Genomic DNA, 27239 nt, shown 5'->3' with positions numbered 1-27239 from the left:
TAATTTTGACCCGAACCCAGTGTGTGCATGCAGGCATGGTCCCTGAAATACTACACAAAGGTTCCTTTAGCAAAATAATTAACTTGCGGTATTGAGGGATTATCAAGCAGACTTATCAGAACATTCTGAGACTGGTTATTGAAAGATCTAGCAAAGCAAAATTGACCTTGTTATTTAATTGTAGACTTTTAGGGAGTAAATAAAATTCATTGATTTTTCATATATATATATATATATATATATATATATATATATATATATATATATATATATATATATATATATATATATATATATATATATATATATATAATAGGAGGGCATAGATAATTTTTTTTAATGTAGATTAAAATGGCTTACTTGAATTCTGTAGAAGGCATTCAGAATATGTGTTTTACTCAAATAATAAGTCTGTGAGAACGGGTTTCTCAAGCCAGGTGGCGCATTAGACCAGGGGCTCATCTCCTGTTTCGACAATGCATCACAAACTGCTTGAGAAACTGTTCTACTGTGATGAAAATAAATTATGTTCAATAAGATGTACTTGTGTTTACTAACTGTTTATTCAGTTAAACATGAATGTTGACCTGTAGGCCTACATAAGCTCCAAACAGCAATTTTGGATCACCTTAATCCGACTAAAGTCATCACTGAACTAAACAGAAATGGAATTAGGACATGTGGAGTCTGCAGATATTAGAGGCATTATTAAAGTAAACACAACGATCAAACTATCACCGTCATGTAGGACTTTTCACCATATTTTCCAACAAGATCCAAGGACCGCAAAGGACCGCACCAAACCACACACAGACTTTCCATTCATTCTTTCCATTTGGCGTGCGTTATTAAATTCCATAGCACTCTCAGCAGTCCTTACTCCTTATTTGCGTCTAATACCCCAGTTTGTCAGGAGGGGATGAATGAAATGTTCATGAGTGTAAATGAAACTGCCGAACTGCAGTTAAAGTCAGGCATCCTGCTGATTAGATTCAGAAGGACACTTTTTTGTCACTGGCCACTTTATTAGGTACTTACTAGTACCAGGTTGGACCCCATTTTGTCTTCAGAACTGCTATAATACTTCATAGCATAGATTCAACAAGGTATTGGAAATATTCCTCAGAGATTTTGCTTTATATTGACATGAGAGCATCACGCAGTTGCTGCAGATTTGTCAGCTGCACATCCATGATGCCAATCTCCCATTCCACCACATCCCACATGTGCTCTATTGGATTGAGCTCTGGTGACTGTGGAGGCCATTTGAGTACAGTGAAGTCATTGTCCTGCTGGAAGTAGTGCTGTAGCCTGTCTGCCCCAAGGTTGGAAGTGTTGTGTGTTAAGAGATGCTCTTCTGCAGACCTCGGTTGTAACGAGTGCTTATTTGAGTTATTGTTGCCTTTCTATCAGCTGGAACCTGGTCTGGCCATTCTCCTCTGACCTCTGGCATCAACAAGGCATTTGCGCCCACAGAAATGCCGCTCACTGGATATTTTCTCTTTGTCAGACCATTCTCTGTAAACCCCAGAGATGGTTGTGCATGAAAATCCCAGTAGATCAGCAGTTTCTGAAATACTCAGACCAGCCCGTCTGGCACCAACAACCACGTCATGTTCAAAGTCACTTAAATCCCCTTTCTTCCTCATTCTGATGCTCGCTTTGAACTGCAGCAGATCGTCTTGACCATGTCTACATGCCTAAATGCATTGAGTTGCTGCCATGTGATTGGCTGATCAGAAATTTGCATTAACAAGGAGTTGAACATGTGTACCTAATAAAATGGCCGGTGAGTGTATACTTGTATATTTATATAATAATTCTCAAACTGCTTTAGCAAACTCACCACTAAATGATGCCTAAATTGATCACCAATCTTTTCAAAAACTTAGTTTAGAAGTGACAATTGGCCCTTAACCAGCTTATAATAGACACAGACCTTGAGACCCTCTTATTGAGCATCTAACACCCCTCGTCTTCCCTACGTGATCATGGTGGAGTCCAAGAGATCAACACTACTGCATAATAAGAGTCCTGACTGCTGTCACCGCAAATTACGCCAAGATTTCCTCACCTGCTGAGGACGACGGACGTTAAAAAGATTATTCAGACCCCTGGACCCTCGACCTACACACACGGTGGCCTGAAGGAAGTCTGCTTTTCAGGCTCCCTCGGGTTTAGGCCAGAGGGCAGCGGTATCAGGAGCGGGTCAAGCGGTGTTGGGTTTCTCCTTACAGATGCACTGCAGAGAACGCTGTAAAAGTCCTTATGCATAAGACTGCACACTGCACTGGTGCTACTCCAAAGGGGACCTGTTAATGCAAAAATCACTTTTATAAGTGGTTTAAACACAGTTGTGTGTCAGCAGTGCGTGAGTATAGCCAGCGTCTAATGGTAAAACTGAATTAATTCTATTTTTTATCATCACACATCGTTAAAAACAGTCTGCAGAAACACTTTGATTGACACTCTCCCTTTATACATGTCATCAGAAGGGGAAAGCCCCGCCCAAAGGTGACCATCTCTCCCTGATTAGCATAAACAGCCCTGAGTTAGAAGCAGCCGTCCACCATTAAAGTGTTTGAGCTGCTGAAGATAATGTCAGCGACTAAGAGGATTATAAATGTGGAGTTTAAATGAAGCTGACGCATAGGCATCTGTAGCCCCGCCCTCTTTTGAAAAGAGCACAATCTCATTTGAATTTAAAGCGACAGTCACCAATCACAGCCTAAAAGGGGCAGTCTCAGAGAGTTATGACAAATTAGTTGTATGGTATTTTGAGCTGAAACTTTACACACACATTATTATTATCACTATCTTTGTAAATAAACTCACTTTATTGCATTTAGTTAGTCTTGGTATTTTGTCCCTCACTTGTTGATATTGTGTGTTTGCTTATGTGTTTCACTTAAAATGAATGTTACTCCCCTCCTCGTGACTTACCATCTTTAAAATCGTAACACACACACACACACACACACACACACATTCTCATTCTCTCTCTCGCACACACACTCATAAGCACACTACAGCTAATCACTCAGTTCAGTTCTCACACAGTAAGTCGATTTAATCATCCCGCATGACAAAACACAATACTATAAAACACTTTAATATGAAAACGCCGACGTTTAAAACGTTTTGTCTGTTATAGTATAAGTCAACCCCCCAAAAAACAACATCTCTCCCTCCCTCTGCTGTCGCGTTTGTGTTGGGGGGTCGGTTTACACTCATACCTGCCCGCCCACCGGAGTGGGATGATCCCGGTGAATCCACGAGCTCGAGCCGCTACTCAGACAGTCACTTCAGTACGCAAAGAGCTGCAGCACACACACACTGAACGGAGATTACACAGCTTTCACATGTGGATAGCGATCAACACACACGGTAAGAGCTTTGTAGCACACTAGTCGATCATTTCTGATGGATATTGTATTGTTTTAGGATGTAAAGCGAGTGTAGTTTAAACCTGAAGTCGCGACATTATATGCGTGTTTTTCCGTGGCAAGTTTGAAACTGTTGTTCTGTTTTAGGGTTTGGATAGGGTATGATGAGTATAAAGGATTGATTTGGATCGGAGAATTATTCTTTTGTTTTTGGTATATAATTGATGTACTGCAGCTTTCGTTGAGCTTTATTATGGATAGGCTAGAACAAAGTACAAATTGTAGGTTAATTTATTATATAGCCTAAGTAGTGTACTAGAATGGCTGGGTTTTGTTTTCATACAGGTGAGAAATTGTTCTATGTAAACTATTTCGTATCCGCTTTATTTTATTAATATGTTGACAGTTTTGGAAACAGTTTTGGTGCTTTAGCATTGCCTAATGTTGATGGATGTATTTTAAAGTGTGTAATAAGCAATTTAATCTGGTCGATTTGCTCAATAAAATTAATAATGATAATAATAATAATTAATAATAATAATAATAATAATAATAATGATAAAAGGATTACTTTTTTCTGTTAAAGATTTCAATCTTATTCTTGATGTAGAGTTTGTGAATTGTGCGCCTCTGGTGGCAACAAACCGAACTGCATTAATAATGATTAGCGGTGTATAAATTCCCATACCCGTTCATATATACTTAAAAAAAATAAAGAGCTGAATTACAGTAGTTTCTGTGTTCAAATTGACCTATACAGATAGGTGCCTAAGAAGAAAGCAGCCTACAGAAAGCAAGACACGCTCAAAAAAACAAAACAAGAGATGCTGTTATCAACCCAATTTGTAAAATATGGACAAATCCAAATGTTAGTTTATATTTAGTCCTAAAAATGGATTAAAAAAATTAACAGTGGTAGTTATGTCCATATCGGACCCAAAATTGTCTTGAAATAACTTTGATTTTTTCAGAGATCAATATATTTTGGAACAGAGCTCAGAAGTTTTTCCTGCACTTTAAAAAAAATAGGGTAACACTTTATTTTAGGTGTCCTTGTTACCCATGTTCCTTGTACTTACTATAGTAATCACAATGCATAATTACACTCTAAAAAATCCTGGACTGTTTTAATCTGCCGTTGGGTCAAATATGAACAAACTCAAATGTTGGGTTCATTGTTTATTTAATACATTTTTAATTGATGTTTTTTTTGTTTTTTAATTAGATTTAATCCAACTGTTGGGTTTGCAATACTTGACCCAGCACTGCATTTAAACAACTCTGCATTATTTGCTTTTTAGAGTGAACATCCATCTAACCCTAACCCTCATCCTGACCATTGTAAATACATTAATATTACTCAGCAGTTACAAGGAATTACAAATGATAAAGTGTAAGTGAAGTACGGACAAACCCAATGTTGTGTTCATTTTAAAATTTCTTTTATTTTTAATCGATGGATTTTTTAAAATTATGGTTGGGTTTCCGATATTTGATGCAACATTGCATTTTAACAACACAACATTTTTTTTGAACAACCATCTAAACCTATTCCTTACCCTCATCCTGACACTAACCTTATAATAAATACATGTGATTAATTCATATTATTCTGTAGATACAGGACATAATAAAGTGTAAGTGAAGTATGGACAAACCCATGTTGTGTTCATTATTTAATTAAATTTTTAATTGATGGATTTTTTTTTAAATAACATTTTTTAACCCAATGGTTGGGTTTCCAATGTCTGACCCAGCATTTTTTTTTAATATAGCGAACATGCAACTAATCTTAGACCTAACCATCATCCTGACCCTAACCATATAATGAATACATGTAATTAATTATTAATACTCAGTAATTACAAGGACATAAAAAAGTGTAAGCGAAGTATGGAAGTATGAAGTATTTTTAAAATGACATTTTAAACCCAATGGTTGGGTTTCCAAGCATTGCATTCATGCAATTCATATTCAAGCATTGCATTTAAACAGTAAACATGCATCCAATCCTATTCCTAACCCTCATCCTGACCATATCACTATAATAAAGACATGCAACTAATTAATACTACTCAGTAGTTAATAAAGCGTAAGCCAAATTAACATGCTATGTTTTGCAAATGCAACATGTTGCTTAAACACAACAAGGAGAGATTGTTTGTTCATTATGACCTCTGCTCTCATCTAGATTATCTTGGCTATTATGTAAGTTTATTACCTGGAGTTTACACACTGCAAAAGCGGTGTAAAATCAGCCTTTAACTAAAGAACAAGCAAAAGACCACGTGTGTGTGTTTGAGAGAGAGAGAGAGTGTGTTGTTTTAAACACCGTATGCAGTAGCCTAATTACATTTCCACCATGCCAAATGCACCCAGATTTCCTAATCACAGATGATCTTTTAACAATGTGTTTGGCTTTGCGGCATTGTGCGTGTGGCTTAATGGCATTATGTTTCTTGCGTTATGTGTAAGTGGATACGGCAGAGCTCATAACCCTCCCCCCACCAAAGAGTTTTACTTAGACTAGGTGCTCAAACCATGCACAAACTTTCCGCAAGGTCAGCAGCGGTATCATCAACCAGACTAAACAGCCCGAAAAAGTAGACCAAACGCTGGGCTTTCACCTGCTGAGAGCTCTTCACACTGGTGTATTGTCTTCAGGAGCTCATGATAGGATAAACACGTGTCTACAGCGGCGTTGACGTGCAGTTGCATGTCAAATATAAACATCGGCGTGATGCTGCAGGTGTGACGTTCATCTTCAGATGGTCCTACTATTGTGCAAATGCTTTTTAAGTGCAGTTTTAGTACATTGAGGTGTAATATATCTGCTGGCAAACGACAGAAGAGTCTTTGCAGTGAATTAGGGTTGCACCATAAAAGAATAATAATAAAAAAAAACATGATAGGGCGACACGGTGGCTCAGTGGTTAGCACTTTTTCCTAACAGCAAGAAGGTCACTGGTTCAAGTCCCAGCTGTGTCAGTTGGCATTTCTATGTGGAGTTTGCATGTTCTCCCCGTTTTGGTGTGGGTTTCCTCTGGGATAAGTTGGCGGTTTATTCTGCTGTGGCGACCCCTGATTAATAAAGGGACTAATGCCGAGTTCAGACTGCATGATTTTTAAAGTAGTCGTGTCACAGATGTTTTCACACTGCTTGACTATCTGGGCTAGCGTTTTGTCGCTGCTTTGTTTACACTGCAAGATGTATCGGCGACAGGGACTTTCACATTGCATGACTTTACTATAGGAAGAATCGCCGACAACTTCGTCCAAACTACGTCTCACAGCCAAAAACACGTCGTATATCTTTTGTTATTAACTACATAATGAGAAAGAAGCCTTTGATGGGGTAGAACAGTGGTTCTCAAACTGTGGTACGTGTACCACTAGTGGTACGCAGGCTTTCTTTAGTGGTACGCGGAGGAATGAAATAGGTCATGTACATGCTACACACATTTCAAAATTTATCAAAAATGATGGATATAATATGCCATATATGACATATAGCCTATATTTCTGAGGTAATCTGCCACGTTTTTTTAACTGTGCAGAGTTGTAGCTGCTTTATTGGGCCAGTTACTACGCAACTGTATTTCAAAACTGCTCATTTTGGTGGTCATTGGAGAGACAATTTTTTTCTTAGGTGGTACTTATTGAAAAAAGTTTGAGAACCACTGGGGTAGAACATGTACATGTTTGCTCACCTGGGTTTAAAGGGAATTAGCCATTTCTCCTCAACGTTGATAATAAACTAATTTCTTTCTGTATGAAACGTCAAACAGACACGGTTGCCCCTGAGTCCTGTCAAACCTCCTGTTTCGTGGGTCCAAATAAACCGAAGCTTTTAACTTCTCCCCCAGCCTACCGCTGGCCTGTAGCAGGTATACACACACACACACGCAAGTGAATGCTGCTCTCTCATTGGCTGTAGGCGATCACTGATGTTATTTTCAGTCAACACTCAATTCACACGGCATGATTTGAATCGCCGACAGCTCCAGATATTCAGCACACCAAATATCTCACAGGCATCGGCGACTCATCGGCGATTCTCTCAGATCGCGTCTTTGATAGTTCATACTGTGTGATTGTCACTCACGTGCACGAGCAGCGATTTGCCTGTGATTTCAGGCATTTGTCGGCGATTTCTCAAATCCTGTCGGCGAGCCAAAATCGGGGCTAAAATAACGCAGTCTGAACTAGGCATAAGCTGAAGGAAAATGAATGATAAATGAACATTAAGATATTTTGCACTGTACAAAACTCTGTAAACTAGCTGTTTTTCATATTTTGTAACTTGTTTTTGTTTATTTACGCTTTTGAATGGTATATACATTTTATTATAGAACTTTTGATTTTTCAAAGTAAAAAAAAGATTTTATTTTAGTTTTTTTAATATTTGAAGTGTTAATATATAAACTGATAAATAATGGTTCTGCTCCTGATTATATATGTGATCTTATATCTACCTCCTCTTCCTTTCATAATCTACATTCTGCTTCGGGGCTCACCTTGTTTCAGCCTCGTTGCAAACGTAGCACCATGGGAGGTAGGGCATTCTGTTATCGTCCACCTAAATTGTGGAATGCTCTCCCCACAAACGCCACGAACGCCAGTTGCCTGGACTGTTTTTAGAAACTTCTTTAAACTCATCTTTTTATTATTGCTTATAACTTATGAGGCTTTCTTTTATTATGTACTTTTATCATTATTATCATTCTTTTTGTCTATTTCATGTTCTTCTGTGTTTTTTGATGCTCTTGTTAGCACTTTGAGTGTGAGAAAAGCGCAATATAAATAAAATGTTTTATTATTATTATTATTATTATTATTATTATTATTAAATATATAATAGCAGATCTGTATAAGAAATGGATTAGATGTTTTATTTTTTGAGTTTCCTTCACTCATTTTAAGAGTTTACACCTATATCTTACAGACAAAAATGCTAATTGAAACTTTTTTCCTGACCATTGTGTGATTTTTATTATTTTTATTATTTTTTGTGTGTGTGTGTTGATTTTTCATAGTTTATTACTTTTATTATCAAAATTCTGTGTTAACATCATGCAGTTTCACATTTATTTCTTGGAATTCTGAGCTTATATATAACAATTTTTACTTCTACTTTTGTAATTTTAAGTTTACATCTTGCAGTTTGAGATTTATTGTCAGAATTATTTTTCTCATATTTTTGACCGGCATTAAATGATTTTATATTATGAAATTCAGAATTGTATTGTCAAAATTCTAGGTTTATATCTTGCATTATTGGCTTTTATTTTTGATTATGCAGTTGACTTTTTTCCATGGAAAAATTGTGACCTTTTTTATCAGAATTTTTGGTTTGCATCTTAAAGGAAACTTTTCAAGACAGTTGTGGAGTTTACATCTCATAATTTTCTGTGTTTACAATTTAGAAATGTTTCCTTATGGAATTTTCAAGTTTTGACTGTTAATGATGGAATTATGAGTTTCGACTTTTTTCCTCGGAATTCAGAGTTTACGTCTTCAAATTTTGATATTTTGTTTAGATCTCATAAAACAAATTGTGAGAATTCCCAATTCTCCTCTATTGTGAGAATTCTGTGTTTGCATCATGAAATTGAGACTTTTTCTCTTTTTGGAGTTCTGAGTTTTAATAAAATTTTGCGGTATTGATAGAATTTTCAGTAGGGGTGTCAAAATTAATCGTTTCTTCAGTGCACCGCGATGCAAACGCGGACAGTTCGGTATTGGTTCACTAATAATCATAATCGGTTATTACTGACGTCATTTACCTCATATGCACTCTGTTGCGAGGGAGGCAACAGATAACTTATGAGGCGGCACACTGCCGCCTTATCAGTGTCACTCATTTGTGAAGAGCGCAGCGCGTAAGAGCCAATCCCAACCATTTTTGTTGAGGGTGTGACCATTAAAAGAGGTGTAAGAGAACTAGACAGGATCAGAAAGTGAGCTGGATATTTATATTTGTTTATATTATTTGCTTAATGCTTGTGTTGTTTAAAGGTACAGTTTATATATCTGACTGTTTGTATTAAATGACAAAATTGTATTAAAAATAAATAATATATAAATATAAATATAGTCATACATTTTTAATACAAGAACTGCTGCTGTGAAGAAAATATAAAACTGTGTATGAAAAGCACCGTCAATGCACCGTGATATCGAATTGAACCGAATCGATGGCATGATAATTGTAACCGAACCGAACCGTCAGACCAGTGTAGGTTCACAGCTCTAATTTTCAGCTCACATACTCCTGTAATTTTAAACATTATAACTAGTTTATTTAGTTGTCAATATATTATATTAAATATTTAGTTGAAATATTTTGAGTTTTAGTCGCAGAAGTTTAAAATCGAACATGTTTGACCATACCTCAAGTAGTTATAAAGCTGATGTGACTTTCAGGAATCTTCAGGAATTGTCAGCCTCTATAGCGTAACCCGAGCTTGTTAACACCGCAGCCACACATTAGCGCTACAAATGTGAGTGTTTTCTTTTGGGGGCTAAATGACTATGTCCATGATTGCGCTTGAGGACAAAACACACGGCTGAAAGAAGCACAGCATTTTGGCTTTCTGATGTTTTGTGCGGTAAAACAAAACAGCTGCTGTTTTTTCCGCCCTGAACCCATAAAAAGCACTTGCGGGACACACTATCACAGCAGTTTAGACTGATGTGGTCTCGCCGAGATGACTACGTGTTTGGAGAATCTATAAAAAGAAGGAAGAGGACTGGAAAACAATCGGTTTGAAGCATGTTCCCTATATAGGGCTCATTTCCAGTCAGCGGGGGTCACCACACACACACACACACACACACACACACACACACACACACACACACACACACACACACTGATAAAGGTCACTGTGTGTACAATGCACCCTGTGGGCTTCTCTGTGTTTTGAGCGTTCGCCCCAGTGGTGATCTGAGTCCTTTCACATTTTATTCATCTCAAAAGAGAGCTTCAGCAGCACCTCAGATGAGAAAAGGAGCAAATACATTTAGAAATCAGAGTTAAAAAGTGAACACTCGTTCATTTTCTTTTCAGCTTGGTCCTTTTTATTAATCTGGGGTCACCACAGCAGAATGAACCACCAACTTATCCAGCATATATTTTATGCAGCGAATGCGCTTCCAGCTGCAACCCATCACTGGGGAACACCCATACATTCTCATTCCCACACATGCACTACGAACAATTTAGCCTATTCACCTATAACACATGTAACTGTGGGGGAAACCGGAGCACCTGGAGGAAACCCACACCAAAACGGGGAGAAATGCCAACTGACCCAGCCTTGGCTCAAACCTGTGACCTTCTTGGTGTGAGGCGATCGTGCTACCCACTGCTCCACTGTGACACCCTAAAAAAGTGATCATAAAATCGAATATGCAACCTGATGATACAAGTCAGCGTTTCAAGAAGCAAAGTCCTTCAGGTACAGTCAAACATGTCAGATTTTAAACTCTTGAGAATAAATCCTGGGAATAAAACTCGAGGCAGCATGGTGGCTCAGTGGTTAGCACTGTTGCGACACTGCATGAAGGTCGCTGTTTTTTTATTTTTTTTTTATTATTAGAATATGCAAAAATCATACAAATACAAGAAAACATCAACGGATAACAAATACAAAGCAACAAGACAAAAACAAAACAAAAACATCAACAATATAGTCAGGTACTGGTATGTGCGTGAGTGTGCGCGTGTGAGTGTGTATATGCATGTAAAGGTAACTTGGTGGATAGGTCAGAGTACATACATTAGGAACAATAACAGTCAATAAATAAAGCAAGTGTCACAGATATAAATAAAACATATAAAAAGAAACCAGTCAGAGGTAGGGAGTAACAACAATGCTTATTAATGTATGATAGTAAAAATGAGAGTAAAAAGAAAGAAAGGACAACAGTAATAAATGACAACAATAATAATAAATCACAAGTGCTACACCAACTACTACTACAGAAAGTTACTTATATTACAACTACTACTGCTTCTACTACAGCCACAACCACGACTACTACTACTACAATGTCTACTAATACTGATACTACTACAACGACTACCACTATTGATACTACTATAGCGTTTGCTACAACTAATACAACAACGTCTACTGCGACTACTACTACTACTACTACTACTACTACAATCACTTCTACTACATCTACATCAACAACATCTACTACTGATATTACTACACCAACAACGACTACTACTACTACTACTGTAACAACCACACCATTACTACTTCTGCTACTACTATACCAATGACATCTACTACTACATGAACTACAACTTCTATAATCTCCGTAACAATTACTCAATAACAATCGATACTATTACAATGACTACTACTTCAACTACTACTACTACTACTACTACAACTACTAAAAGACTAAGGCCCCGTTTACACTAGTGCGTTTTAGTTTTAAAACGGCGTTTTAGAATGAAAACGATCCGCGTCCACACTCGCGTTTCACCCAGCGTTTCTGAACTGCTCTCCGTCCACACCAAAACACTGAAAACGCACATCACGTGACCACACACACACTCTCAGGCAAGCGCTGTAGCCCATCTACCCAGATGAGAGCTGTGCTAGTCGGACTTCTCATCAAGCATCTCCCGCTGGATCTAACCTCACTATATTTATTAAACGGAATATTTCTTTCATCTTGTTGTCTTTATTTAACGACATATTCATTGGACATTGGAATCTATTACTTGTTCTCAGGTAACGTGTTTTGGCTAAGCGCAAAGATAAGTTAATGATTAATGTAAGCACGTACATTCCGTATATTGACTGATCGCTTGCCTTTATTTCCTATAATGTATAAACGTATTGTATGTTATACTTTTATAATGTCCATTATCGATTAAAACTGATATTCAGCAAAGAGAGGCTGTGTTTCGTATTTTCACTGAAATTGAAAGGAGGCAGTTGTTATCGGCTCCGTTTTGTTATAAATATCCACACAGTGAAGATGACGCTCATATTTGCAGCACGACGCCTCAACATTTTTGCTGTCTGTTTAGTTGTTAATATTAAAATGAAAATAGGCAGTTCCTTATATCATGTTTACATTTTATTGTTGAGAAAGTAAAACAACGTAGCCAGGGTGATGTGAATGAAGTTATAAAGTACACTGTTCCCTGTGAAGATTTACCCGTGTCCTCGGTATAGTCTGTTTTCCATATCAAACTGAGAAGAAGAGACTGCAGCCATGATCAAACTTGCGAAGTTTTAACTTACACGGAGAAAATGCAGGACTGAACTGTGCGTGTTAGGCTACTTAATATTCAGGAAAAGCCCCAATCAGAGAGGCGAATGTCTGCAGCCCCGCCTCCGTTTTCAGATGTCTCCGTTTTCCATCATCCACACTGAGACGGAGCAGCAGCGTTTTAGAATGAAAACGGCCTCTCCAGCGTTTTCGAAACGCTCCGTTTTCGGCGCTCGAGAACTCCGGCGTAGTGTGGACGGATGGCGTAACCGTAGCAAAACTTATGCGTTTTCAAACTAAAACGCATTAGTGTAAACGGGGCCTAAGGTCTACTGGTTTAAGTGCTGGCTGGGCCAGTTGACATTTCTGAGGCTCTGTTTACACTAATGTGTTTTAGTTTGAAAACGCATACGTTTTGCTATGGTTACGCCAGAGTTATGCCGCACTATGCCGAAGTTTTCAAGCGCTGAAAACGGAGTGTTTTGAAAGAGGCCATTTTCATTCTAAAACGCTGCTGCTCCGTCTCAGTGTGGATAGGGGGAAAACGGCATGTGGTGCTCACTGCAGAGCCACTTCGGCAGAGCTGAGCTTCAGCAAGGGGGAGCTTGAGCTTCAGCTCCTCCTTCCTTGTACTTCTTCTACAAGTGATGTCACTGGGGGTTGGGGTTAGGGGTGGAGTGTATGTACGCATTAAAACAGCCTATATAAAACCCTGGAGCTCAAGTGGCTCTGCAGCGAGCAGTGTCTCGAAAACGGAGGCGGGGCTGCAGACATTGGCCTCTCTGATTGGGGCTTTTCCTCAATATTAAGTAGTTTACACACAGTTCAGTCCTGCATCCTCTTCTTGTAAGTTCAGACTTCGCAAGTTTGATATGGAAAACAGACTCCCGAGGACACGTCAGGTAAATCTTCAAAGGGAACAAACAGTGTACTGTATAACCTCATTCACATGATCCTGGATACGTACGCTGTTTCACTATATCTTAACAATAAAATAAAAACATGAAGGAACTGCTATTTTCATTTTGATATTAATAACTTAACAGACTGCAGAAATGTTGAGGCGTCGTGCTGTATATTTGAGCGTCATCTTTACTGTATGCATATTTATAACAGAACGGAGCCTGTAACATCACTGCCTCGTTTTAGTTTCATTGAAAATAAGAAACATACTCTCTCTTTTGCTGTATATCAGTTTTAATAATCAATAAATCACCATTAGAAAAGTATAACAAACAGTAAGTTTATACATTATAGGAAATGAAAGCAAACAATCAGTCAATATACAGAATGGCTACGTGGTTAAATACATTTTTTACTTATCTTTGCGCTCAGCCACACATTACCTGAGAACAATAAATTCAAAGGACCAAAGTCGGGGAATATTAGATATAGACAACAAGATGAATTAAATATCACGTTTATCAAATAGAGTGAGATTAGATCCAGCGGGAGATGCTTGATGAACAGTCAGACGAGCACAGCTCTTATCTGGGTAGATATGCTGCAGCGCATGTGCGAGTGTGTGTGTGTGTGTGTGTGTGTGTGTGTGTGGTCACATGATGTGCGTTTCCAGTGGTTTGGCGTAGACGGAGGGCACTATTTTGACGATCCATGCGCAAAGCGCAGGGAGCAAATGCATTCAGGGTGTGTCAGAATCCACTTTTGCTAATATAAGGACGGAAAAATCCGCTTTGCGCCGTGGCGCATGGTCTAAAAGGGTTGAGCTTAGTATCTTAATGTGTTATAAGTGTGTTTTGAGAATAAACCAATCAGAGTGTCATCTCCCATTCCCTTTAAGAGTCAGTTGCGTCCCGCCATTGTAACGACGGGGAGTCACACCAACAACAGAAGTTTGGATCCACGTGCAGGTTTATTAGAATTGTCAGGCAAGCAGTGGTCAATACCGGCAAACAGATGTATGAGGGCAATCCAGAGTCGAAGTCAAAACAACAGGCAGTTGGTCAGAGGCAGGCAGCAAACAGCATTAAATAAATAAACAAGGCAAAGGATCAAAAACACGGCAAAGACAGACAAAGGAAACGCGTTGTAATGTCACTGTGACAGATAACATGACTCGGCAATGTGAATGAGTGTGTGTGCTTATTAAATACTGTGTGTAATCAGTCTTGAAGCAGGATCAACTGTGGGAGTCTAATCAGTGGAGACTTGGAGCAGGTGTGTGTGTGTGGCATGACTGAATATGTAGTCCATTTACTGGCAGATTTGTAGTTTCATGAGTGAGTGTTTACCAGCGACATCCGGTGGTTTGTTCACTGGTAAACATGACAGCCATGGTGCATTTGCGATTTACATGACGTAAAGTAAGTCTAAGTGGAAAAACTGAGCATTTCACTAGCAAGAAAAACAGTTAAAAACAGCATTTACAGCGCGAGAATGAGAGATTAATTATTAACTTTCACTTTCGCTCTCGCGGATAGGGAAACCTTGTACGCACAGACATCCATTAGCCTATACATAATTAATTTCATTTGTTAATCGCAAAGATTTGTTTCAAAACTATTTCTAAATTCAGTTCTAATTTCCAGCAAACGAATAAATGAACAATAATAACGAAGTGTGCTCAAAAACCTGAGTTATATCCTAAAACACATGCTGTGCCCCATATGGTCTAAAACCTGACAGGTGGACAAATCTAAGCTTGTTTTTAATAAAACAAATATAAATATGGATATAATGAATAATACTGCTAATAATAATAACATTATACAAAAGCAAATTGTTATGAATGAACTGAAAAAGCCTCCCGAGATGAAGAAGGCATGGAGGCGGTGGTTTTTATATTTATGTAGGCTAAAAAATACTATGTTTTGTCATATTTTAATCCTTTATATTTATATCCTATATATATATCCTTATTCTATCCTATAAACATCCTTAATATTTTAATTATTTTTCATATGTAAAGATATTTGCGTATTGCTCTACATCTTGTGTGTATTAAGCAGTGTGCAAGCGAGGCGCACAACTAACGCGCTCTGTGCTGGACTATAGATTGGCTTTGTTCTGGTCTATTGAAAAATCTATTCTATTTCCACAAAATAGCAACGCGCCAGCAATGCACCTCAACACGCCTCCCTTTTTAGACCAGAACACCTATGGGTGCACATGTGAGTGTAAATGCATTTGCTATTTAGGGTGCTTTCACACCTGCCTTATTTAGTTCGATTGAATCGCAGTAGAGTTCGTTTCCCCTTTTGGTGCGGTTCGTTTGGGCAGGTGAGAATGCAGCATTCGTACTCGAGTGCGCACCAAAAGCCGACCAAATAAGTGTACTGAGACCTGCTTGAAGAGGTGGTCTCAGTACGCTTGCAAACGAACCCTGGAGCGGTTCGTTTGAGGTGAGAATATGATCCGTACTAAAACAGGTCCAACCGCAAAAAGTACTGCGCTTTCTGGACTAATTCAGCTGCCGTAGGCCAATGCGCTGTGCATTATGGGATATGGAGGAAAAATATTTGTTGACAGCACTTTACCAACAGAGAGAGAGAGAGAGAGGGGAAAACATTACCTGATGGATCATTGGTAATATTTCCGCAAGATGACCATGTCACAGTTTAGCTAAATTAATTCACGCCTCCTCCTGAAGTGATGTGCGATGCATTAAACACTGTTTTCCAGCCGTGGCCGCGTCATTTTCGTAATGTATAGTTTGTCTAAAGCAGGGATACAATCAGCCAGCGCAGTCGTCCCTCCAGAGTAAAAGGTTTTGTTTACCTGCGGGAGTTCACTGGCATTTTCCCGCACAGGAATTCTGACCAATCAATAAGCAGCTTAGGAAATATGTTCAACAACATCTGGCCAATGAGAGATGTGGATTTTGTCAGTGAGGGCTCGAAATTAACTTTTTTACTTGGTAGCACCGGTGCTCCCAACTTTAAAAATTTAGGAGCACCAGAAAAAATTTAGGAGCACCCACCAAAAATGATTGAGCACCGCTGCAAATTGTATTTTAAGGGACTTATTGTATTTTAAAACAACATCAATAAGGACTAACAAAAACCAGAAACAACTATAACTAATGCTGAGATGACATTGATATTTGTGCGCAATAATTCCAAAATGTGTATGTCTTATAATTCTAGAATACTAATGATGATGAAAATGACAATAATAGTAACAATGAATTACATTTCTCATCATCATGCTGCCTTGAATGTGCTTGAATGTATGTAACTTTATGAAAAATAAATGTATAGTTTGCATCAAACAAAAATGAAGGATTGCAGTAAGAAATATTGATTTTGTACTGCTAAACAGCATATATATGCATGTCAGTTTAATAAATAATATTTCTGCTGCAAAACAAACAAAAGATTATAATAAAATATTAAATTCAAGGCTGAAAGCTGCAAAACAGTCATCAGTAACTAAATAAAAAAAAATTAATATACACCTCAAGAAAGAATAGGCAAAAGAAAGTAAGTAAAGTCTCACTTCTATCACTCTTTAAAAGTTTTGGTTTCAGTTTGTGTCTATTTAAATGTTCCGTCTGAGCTGATCTTCATTTTTCTGTGTTTGTGGAAAAGCAGGCGACTCAGCCGACCCAATTTATGAGCAGGTTGAGCATCTGCGCAATACCGCTGTGTGTTATGAGACGCAGTTTCAGTGTAAACTTAGTAAAGGCGAGCTTCTTTGGCTATGATACAGTATTAGATTTGACTTTTAGCGGACATTTGCGCTGAACACGCAGTGAATGCAACGCATCGAGACTCGGCCACCTTCTCCGAAAAGCACGTACTCGATTGATCTCAGCTGGCGGATCAATATTCACCACGTGTCATGATCGCTCTCATCTGCGCCTCAACTTTAGGTGGGGTTTGCACTTTGCAAACCTGTGTGCTTTAAGTTTTCATTTTTTAGCCGTTTGCATTTCCCGTGGACATAAAAGCTCCTTCCCTGTCATCTAACAGTGGAAAGCCTTGAGTGATTGACAGCTAATATGAACCAATATAGCGGCAGGGAAGAGCGATTCAGCACGTTTTTAAAAAAAATCAAAACAGGTCGCACTTATGCGCCCACATATATTATGAGGTCGCATCGATTAATTTTCGGGCGCATATGCGACCAAAATGGTCGCAATTTCGAGCCCTGTCAGATGACTGTATTTGGTCCGAACCAGTTGAAACAAACCAAAAGCCAGCAGTGTGGTGTGAAAACAACCCAAAGACGACAGAAGATGCAACAATGTATCATTTATTACCCTTGGTCCGGACCAAATAAAGCGAACTACAGATGTGAAGGCACCCTTAAACAGCGTGGCGCAAAACGTCAAAACGACTCTTGCCCCAAGCAGACAACAATTAGCAAACAACAATTGCGACGCTGGGTGAAACGCTAATGTGGACGCGGATCGTTTTCATTCTAAAATGCTGTTTTAAAACTAAAACGCACTAGTGTAAATGGGGCTTGTGTTTGCATTTTCTCCTCTTGTTGGCATGGGTGTCCTCCACATGCTCTGATTTCCCCCAACAGTCCAACACATGCGCTGTAGGGGATTTGAATAAACTAATTTGGCTGTAGTGTATGACAGTATGTGTGAAGGAGTGTGTACGTGTGTTACCAAGTGTTGAGTTGCTGCTGGAAGAGCATCCGCTGCGTAAAATATATGCTAGATAAGTTGGCGGTTCATTCCACAGTTGCGACCCCTAATGAATAAAGTAACTAAGCTGAAAGAAAATGAATGAACAATGCATTTCACATTGTCATCTACAGTATTTTCATGATTTATTTACCTTTATTATTAATATTTAATGGCCAAATCTCAATGCTACAATGCTCACGGGACGTCCGACAGCTGTATAAGCGGGTCGCTCATATACACACGTGCCTTTATTTGTCCTGGGCTTAAATAAAGTGCCATTACTTTTTTTTTATGGCCCAATCAGAGGCAGATCTCTGACGACACATGAATGCTTGGTCATGCTCATCAGACATCGTTCTGACAGCGCCGGTAACCAGTGATCTTCGCTGAGGTGCTGACAGGAGATCAGGGCTATTTCTGAGCCACTTTGGGCCTGTTTGTGAGCAGCGAGGCAGACTAGCGGCTAATGAGAGAGGACAGCTGACAGCTTCAGTGGAGGTTATGAAGCAGGAGAAATGGCAGAGAAATCATGTGGGGGTTATAGTGACTGAGAGCCTGAAATTATTTATGAGTGGAGCATATAATAGAGGTATTCTTTTGACTATTATTATGATATTTGGGTCAAACCCAGTGAGGTTTCTGATGACAGAGCAACTCAAAGACAAAGATCAAATTAACATGCATGTACATCCTTTTATTTATATATATATACACAATAACTTGCCTAATTACCCTAACCTGCCTAGTTAACCTAATTAACCTATTTAAGCTGTATAGAAGTGTCTTGACAAATATCTAGTAAAATATTATTTACTGTCATCATGGCAAAGATAAAATAAATCAGTTATTAGAGATGAGTTATTAAACTATTATGTTTAGAAATCTGTTGAAAAAAATCTGCTCTCCGTTAAACAGAAATTGGGGGAAAAATAAACAGGGGGGCTTATAATTCAGGGTGGGCTATTAGGTCTGACTTTAACTGTATATAAATAATTTATAGATATATTTGATTAGATAGGTTTGATTTTTTCCTGTCTTTGATCTCTAATATTATATATAAATTGCTTGATTTAGTTTTATTGTGTACTTATGTATTTATTGTGTATCTTCTCTTACCCATCTATACAATTCTTTGTATTTTTTATGTACTTATTAATATATATATATATATATATATTTATTTATTTATTTATTTATTTATTTATTTATATATTTTTTAATCAGGTTTAATGGGTTTGTTTTATTTATTTATTTGTCTTTACAATTTAATATTTACTTATAAATAATTTTATTTTGTTTTACTATGTATTTATTTACTTATCTATCACAAATATTCTTTTATTCTATTTTATTTAGATTATATATATATATATATATATATATATATATATATATATATATATATATATATATATATATATATATATATAATCTAAATATATTTATATATTTACTTATAAATAATTTGATTATTTATATTTATTTACTTATAAATAATTTGATTATTTATGAGTAAATTATTTACTTATAATATTTACTTGTAAATAATTTGATTCAGTTTTACGGTTTGTTTATTTCCTACATTTATACAAATATTTTCTATTTTAATTAATCATATTTTTCCTTCTATCTGTGTAGATTTTACAAAACAAATAATACAAAACAAATGAATAAATGAATGAATAAGTGAGAGTGAATGAAGAGTGAATGATTGAATGAATGAAGAGTAAGTGAATGAATGAATGAATGAATGAATGAATGAATGAATGAATGAGAGAGTGAATAAAATAAATTAATTAATAAATTAATGAGTGAGTGAAAGAGTAAATGCAATTAATGAATGAGAAAGTGAATAAAATGAAAGAATGAATGAATAAGAGAGAGAGTGAATAAAATGAATGAATGAATGAATGAATGAGTGAGAGATTGAATAAAATGAATGAATGAGAGAGTAAATAAAATGAATGAATGAATGAATGTATGAGAAACTGAGTAAGTGAATGAAATGAATGAATGCAGTTCTCCCTCTAGATCATTCTGCCAACACGCTGTTGATTTGTTAAGTGTTTTACATGTCGTGCAGTTGTTGAATCCAGGTCGTCCTCATAAACACAATAGGGAATCAATGCAGTTCTGCTGCCGGTGTTTTGTGCGAGTGGAAACCCGGTTCATGATTTCTGTCCGTTTGATTGTTTGACTTTAGATGTGCAGAAAGATCAATCCCATCAACCCTCTGACCATTTCAAAAGTCACGTTTGTTAGAGTTGCCCTTCCAGCTACAACCCAGTGCTGGGAAACACCCATACACTCTCACAGTCACACTCATACTCTACGGCCAATTTAGTTTACCCAATTCACCTCCAGCGCATGTGTTTTGGCTGTGGAGTAAACCGGAGCACCCAGAGGAAACCCACGCCAACACGAGAAACTCCACATAGAAATGCCAACTAACCCAGCCGGGACTCGAACCAGCAACCTTCTTGCTGTGAGGTGACAGTGCTAACCACTGAGCCACAATGTCGCCCCTATTTTGCAATCATGCATAAAATATTAAAGGAAATCAGTTGATAATTATCGCCAAATATAAAGAGCTATTGGTTCTCCATATCGGCCAAAAAGTCCATTTCAGTGCATCCCTGAAAGTGTAAGTAGAGTTTAAGTTAATCCAACAGTTCACTTTTTACAGTCCAGGATCAGTAATGCATGCATGTCTATACAAACTGCAGCCCCTGATTTCCTAAACCTCGCCTTTCCTGTCATTGCATGTGCAAAACCTGTAGATTTCACTCAGGAAAAGCACAACATTGCCATGCCTCTTTGTGCGTTTCCTCTGCTATAACCGAAACGCTCAACCTTTAGCAGTTAAACTCCTTCCTGTCTTACATTTGTGGCTCTGAGCCATGATACAGTCCAGCTCTCATGCATCTGTTAACAGGATTAAACAGAGACGCCATGTCTTTATTCAGTACAGGTTTTCTTTGTTTTACAGTGGAGAAAAGCATAGCTCTTTTATCATCAGCACTGCAGCGTAAAACCAAAGCAAAGCTGTTTGTGACGTAACTAATGGAAAAGAAGGCTAAAGTCCAGTGGTGTTGTGTCTAAACGCCTTTATGCAACATATTAACCCTATAAAGCCTAGCATGCAGAATAATATACATGCATATATAGAAAGACCATCAGGTTTGCTTGTGATTTTATGAGGTTTTTATGACTGAAAATGAGTGAAAATATAGAAGTAAATACAGCCTAGTTTTACTCAAGATAGCCAAGCTGAGTAAAAATGCACAATTTAGTGCACATGCTGATGTTTATATAGACGAAATGTTAGAGTTTAATGGCTTATGGTAATGTGAAAGGGTGAGGTCTTTATAACAGTACAGCAGCTGACAGCAGTCTGTATGACAGTACAAACTGCTTACATAAGTCATATAAACATTAGTTGTCACATTATATTTCCAATAATATTAAATTCTTTGATCAAAGCTCTGGTGATTTAAAACATGATTATAGTAAAGAGATGACGAAAAAACCTTCTTCGTAAGATTTGAGATGTTTCAGAGGCGCAGAAAAATTTATTAACCACTGGGAAACAGGGAAAGTAAAGGTTCTGGAAAAAAACCTTTCTTAAAATTCTGATGATTTGAAACTTTCTGAAACAAAATAATAAAAAATTGAGTATGGATATTTAAGCACGCCTAAGTTGCTAAAATAGTACTCAAATAATATAAGCTATATCCAAATTATTTTTATGCTTACTTTATAAAAACCAGCAATAATTGCACAGCAAAAATGTACAGGAATCAGGAGTTTTTATTGCTATACAAATAAACAAAAACAAACATTCAGATTATTTATTGATAATCTAAACTATCAGATGGATGGACAGATTTTAGAGGCTCTGTAAGATTAATTACCACTCCAAAACAGAGAACGTAAAAGTTCTGGAAGGTTCTTTGTTTCGCAGTGATAAATTAATCTTTCCTTTTTATATAATCTTGGCAATATACAGGAATCATGAGCTTCTTTTGCTATACAAATAAACAAAAACAAACAAAATACTTTTTGATTATTGATAATCTAAACTATCAATCGGATAGATGGATGGTTTTAGAGGTTTTTAAGGGCTCTGGAAGATTAATTCACCACTGCAAAACTCTGGCAAACAATATACAGGAATCATGAGCTCCTATTGCTATACTAATAAGCAAAAACAAACAAAATACCTTTTGATTAGTGATAATGTAAACAATTGGATGGATGGATGGATGGATGGATGGATGGATGGATGGATAACTTAAAACTAGGTGAAGATGGATGGATGAATTTTAGAAAGGATGGATAGATTTTACAAAGAATGAATAGATGGATGGATTTTAGAAACAATGATGGATGGATGGATGTTAGAGAGTTTTTAGAGACTCTGGAAGATAAACTCATCACTATGTAACAGAGAAGGTAAAGGTTCTGGAAGGTTTATTTCCAGAACTTTTACTTTCTCTTTGGCAGTGGCGAATTAATCTTCCCCTTTTATTTTATCTTGGCAAACAATATACAGGAATCATGAGTTTTCATATAAATGAACAAAACATACAAAATACCTTTTATTTAAAGACAATCTAAACTATCAGATTGATGGAAGGTTTATTTCCAGAACCTTTTCTTTCTCTGTTTCACAGCGGTGAGTTAATTTTCCCATTTTATATAATCTTGGCAAACAATTTACATGGATCACAAGCTTTTTTGCTATAAAAATAATATTAAAAACAAACAACATATCTTTTTATTATTGGTAATATAAACTATTGGATGAATGGATGGATGGATTTTAGATGCTTTTTAGAGACTTTGACTCACCACTGGAAAACAAATGTTCTGAAAATAGACTTTAATAATAATAATTAATAATAATAGAACCTTTGCTTCACAGTGATGAGTTAATCTTCCCTTTTATATAATCTTGGCAAACAATATGCATTAATCATGATCTTTGTTTGGTATACAAATGAACAAAAACAAACAAAATATCTTTTATTTATTGATAATCTAAACTATCAGATGGATAAATGGATTTTAGAGGCTCTGGAAGATTAATTCACCACTGCAAAACAGAGAAGGTAAAGGTTCTGGAAGGTTTATTTCCGCTGTGACGACCCCTGATAAATAAGGGACTGAGCTGAAGGAAAATGAAAGAATGACTAAATTCAATTTTAAAAAAGCATGTTTTTTTTTTGTTCTAACATCACTAAGTGATTAAATCAGCAAACCCTCCAGACTCCATTTACACCTGTATGGATGGCTGTGATTGGATCAGCTGAGACAGATGTTAAAGCCAGGTGTAAACGGTGCTCATTTGGCATGAAAACACACCCGTCCTCAGTCTCCATTAGAGTCCATCAGACACATTAAATGACAATAGAGTCTCAGAGGTGTCCTCCTCTTCATTTACACACTCATGTGTTAAAGAGTCTCTATTGACCCCAGTTTATCATTATACATCACGCTCATAATGCCACTCCGGACTCTAGATATGTGCTGCTTTGTGTTGTTGAGCTTTATTTCTACGGTGTGTTTTCCTACTTTCTGTTTTTCCTCCTAATGATCTGGCATTCAGCGCAGTCTCTTTATCTTGAGAGCCGGAGGACACTATTGTCTGCGCAGATAAATAATGCAGGAGCTGCTCTGATGGACGTCCTCGAGCTTTTATATCACAGTTCAGCACGGGATCTTTTGGGTAATTGGGCTGCTCAAACCAGGCGGGACAGACGGGGGTAACTTAAAATGTTAACTTAATTACAAATTACAATGTTAAAGTTTTATCAACCGGAAGCTATTACTTTGAAATTGAAATCTGTAGTAGGGGCTTTTTTATAGCCTGGAAGCATTTGATTAGCTTTAAAAACAAAGTGATTTATACATTGCTTGTTCAAACTACTTAATAAAGACCAAAATGTACAATTTCAACAGTCTGAAACAACACATTATGCACCTTCAAACCTTGAACGTAGTTTGTGAATTAAGCTGCGGTCACACTAGAGTTTGAGCTTGCGAAATCCTGTCGTACGGCGCTGCGAAAAGGGGCGGGACAAAACGAGATGATTAGACGTTTAAAAAAGCAAGCGACTGGTCCATGAGAAGTCGTGTTTTGATCATCGATTGGTCTCACGCTGTCAAGTGATGCGATTTCGCAGGACAGAGTTCTCAAGGCTTAAACTTTGCAACAGTGACCTGCGAAACTTGCGTTTTCGGTCTGACGCATTTACGAGTGCATGAATGGAAGTCTAAGGGGAAAAAAGTGCTGTGTGACCGCAGCTTTAGGATATTGAAGCAGAAATACTCGTCTTACTGTGTGTGATGTTTTCAGTAGATCATGGCTTATGGAAGTTTGACAGCAAAACATCTGCTTTCTCTGTGTTGGGCCGTTCAGAGGTTCTCACCACAATGTTCAACCCTTGAAATGAGAGAAAAAGTTTCATCAATAGTAAAACAGCATTTTGAAAAGAGAGATTTTGAGTGTATTGCTATATCGGATTTACTATCTAGTTCATGATAAAAACAGGGGGAAAAAATAATAATATCATTTTCTAAATAACAGCTTTTCCAAAGTAAAAAAGTTTGTCAACAACAGTAAAATAAGATAAAATAATTTATGACGTTCTTTTGATACAAATTCTACCATTTATGAAGGATTCACATTTTCAAATAATTCCTTTAAAGACTCTCCGGATAAAAAAAAAAAGTTGTCTGTTAGCATTATCCATATGAAATGCTCAGCAAAGCACATTACTAAAAAAAAGATAGAGTTTTTATATAATTACAGCAGGAAATTAACTAAATATATTCATGGATCATGATCTATACTTAATATTCTGATTAGTTTGACATAAAAAGTGGATCATTTTGACTAATACAGTGTATTTTTGCCTATTGTCAAAATGTACCAGTCCAGCATACAGTAAAACTGGACATCTTAATAACATCTATAATATATTATATATTATAACATAGTATATTATGATATTATTATAACATGCAATTGAAGTAAGAATTATTAGCCCCGCTGAATTATTCGCCCCCCCCTGTTTATTTTTCCCCCAATTTTTGTTTAACAGAAAGATTTTTTTTCAACATATTTCTAATCATAATAGTTTTAATAACTCATCTCTAATAACTGATTTATTTTTTCTTTGCTATGATGACAGTAAATTTTTGACTAGATATTTTTCAAGACACTTCTATACAGCTTAAAGTGACATTTAAAGGCTTAACTAGGTTAATTAGGTGAACTAGGCAGGTTAGGGTAATTAGGCTAGTTATTGTATAATGGTGCTTTATTCTGTAGACCATTGGAAAAAAATAAAGCTTAAAGTGGCTAATACTTTTGTCGCTAAAGTGGCTTTAAAAAAATTTAAAACAGCTTTTATTCGAGGTGAAATAAAACAGAAGAAAAAAATATTATCAGACATACTGTGAACATTTCAATGCTCTGTTAAACATCGTGTAGGAAATATTTTAAAAAAGAAAAGAAATTCGGAGGGGGGCTAATAATTCTGACTCCAGATGTATATTATAACATATTTTAATATTATAACATAATAATATCACATAATAATTATAATCATGGTGTGATTCATATGAGAAATCTATTAATCTAATCAAATTCTAATCTAAACTGTGTGTATTTTTGATAATTATGTTGTCTGATTAAAAATTAAGCATTAAAAATAGTGCATTGCAAAAGTATATGTTTGGATGATAAAGTGATCATTTATGTATCTTTTTGTGCTTTCTTCATTATTTCTTTCATTAGTAGTTTTCCTTAGAGTTAAAATGTTAGTAATTTAGTCTTTTTTTTTTTACAATTTCGTTTGCGACTATACAGTTCAGAAGAAGTATTGATCCTCTGAAATACTGTATGTTGGATAAATAACTGTTAATAAACTAGGGCTAGATGAGTCATCTTATTTTAAAATCATAATTTTAGCTTTAAACAACTATCTAAAAATATAATCAATATAAAAATACTGCTAATTTTATTTTTTGATTATATATTATAATCAATAATATAGCTTTGGCCATACATAATATAATAAAATATATCAAAAATAAATACAATATATATTTAGTGATTCAATATTTCTTTGACTTTCTGAACTGAAACATAATGATACCTCAGAATTCTCAGAAAAGCTTTATTAAAAATATATTATTTTGTTCAGAAAGAGGGCAGTTTTGGGGTATTTTCAGTGATTCTAGCACTAAAAACTAGTTTACCAATGCTTAGTCTATTATAAATAAGAGTAAACTATATATCATGTACTATAATTGTAATACAAACTGTAATGTGTGTAATATAGTTTTAACTGTATGTATTATGTATTAATATTCATTGTTGCACTTATAGTTGTGTAAATTGCTTCCTTGTCCTCATTTGTAAGTCGCTTTGGATAAAAGCATCTGCTAAATGACTAAATATATAAATATAAATAAATATAATATATTATGGTAACTTTGTAATTTTAACGTTATTATTACGTTATTATTGGTATATTATAGTCATTTTGTTGCTTTAGCTTAATTATTTTTGGGGCTAGAATACCCAAAAACTAACCTCAAAGTTTCTGAACAATAAATAATAATAATAATAAAATAAATGATAATAATAATAATAATAATAGTCCCAAAAGCCAGTTTCTGTGCCTGACGATCGGGTTGTCTTGGTCCTAACCTTCGACCACCACCCGTTCCACAATGCACCAACCCCTTGTGACTCCCCCTGTAGGTGGTGTGCCCGCAGGAGGATGTTCCCACATCTCTTCTTTCGGGCTAAGCCCGGCCGGGTTCCAAGGAAAAAAACCCAGCCACAAGGTGCTCGCATACGAGCCCTAACCCCAGGCCTGGCTCCAAGGTGGGGTTCCGACTGCGCCATACCAGGTGACGTCACGGTCCTCGATGTAATGAAGTTCATCAGGGGTTTTTGAACTGCACTTAGCCTGACCTGTCAC

General features: G+C 36.6%; 1 protein-coding gene and 1 long non-coding RNA gene across 2 annotated transcripts in view; one reads left to right on the top strand and one right to left on the bottom strand.

Moving 5' to 3' along the window:
• Positions 1-552: 552 nt before the first annotated feature.
• Positions 553-27239, bottom strand: part of LOC147833523 (uncharacterized) — a 75167-nt gene continuing 48480 nt past the window's right edge. The window contains exons 2-3 of the long non-coding RNA XR_015512274.1: positions 24581-24685; positions 553-2312 (exon numbers count right to left, since the gene is read on the bottom strand). This is a non-coding gene — a long non-coding RNA (uncharacterized LOC147833523). The remainder of the gene's footprint in view (positions 2313-24580; positions 24686-27239) is intronic.
• fam110d (family with sequence similarity 110 member D) overlaps positions 3327-27239 on the top strand; it is a 35941-nt gene continuing 12028 nt past the window's right edge. Inside the window, 1 exon segment of the mRNA NM_001082926.2 lies at positions 3327-3387. The gene's annotated coding sequence lies outside the window, so the exon portion shown is untranslated.

This window comes from Danio rerio, chromosome 16 (genome assembly GCF_052040795.2).
Source record: "Danio rerio strain M-AB ecotype USA chromosome 16, GRCz13ab, whole genome shotgun sequence".
Lineage (NCBI taxonomy): Eukaryota > Metazoa > Chordata > Actinopteri > Cypriniformes > Danionidae > Danio > Danio rerio.
This window is presented reverse-complemented; position numbering and strand designations above follow the sequence as displayed.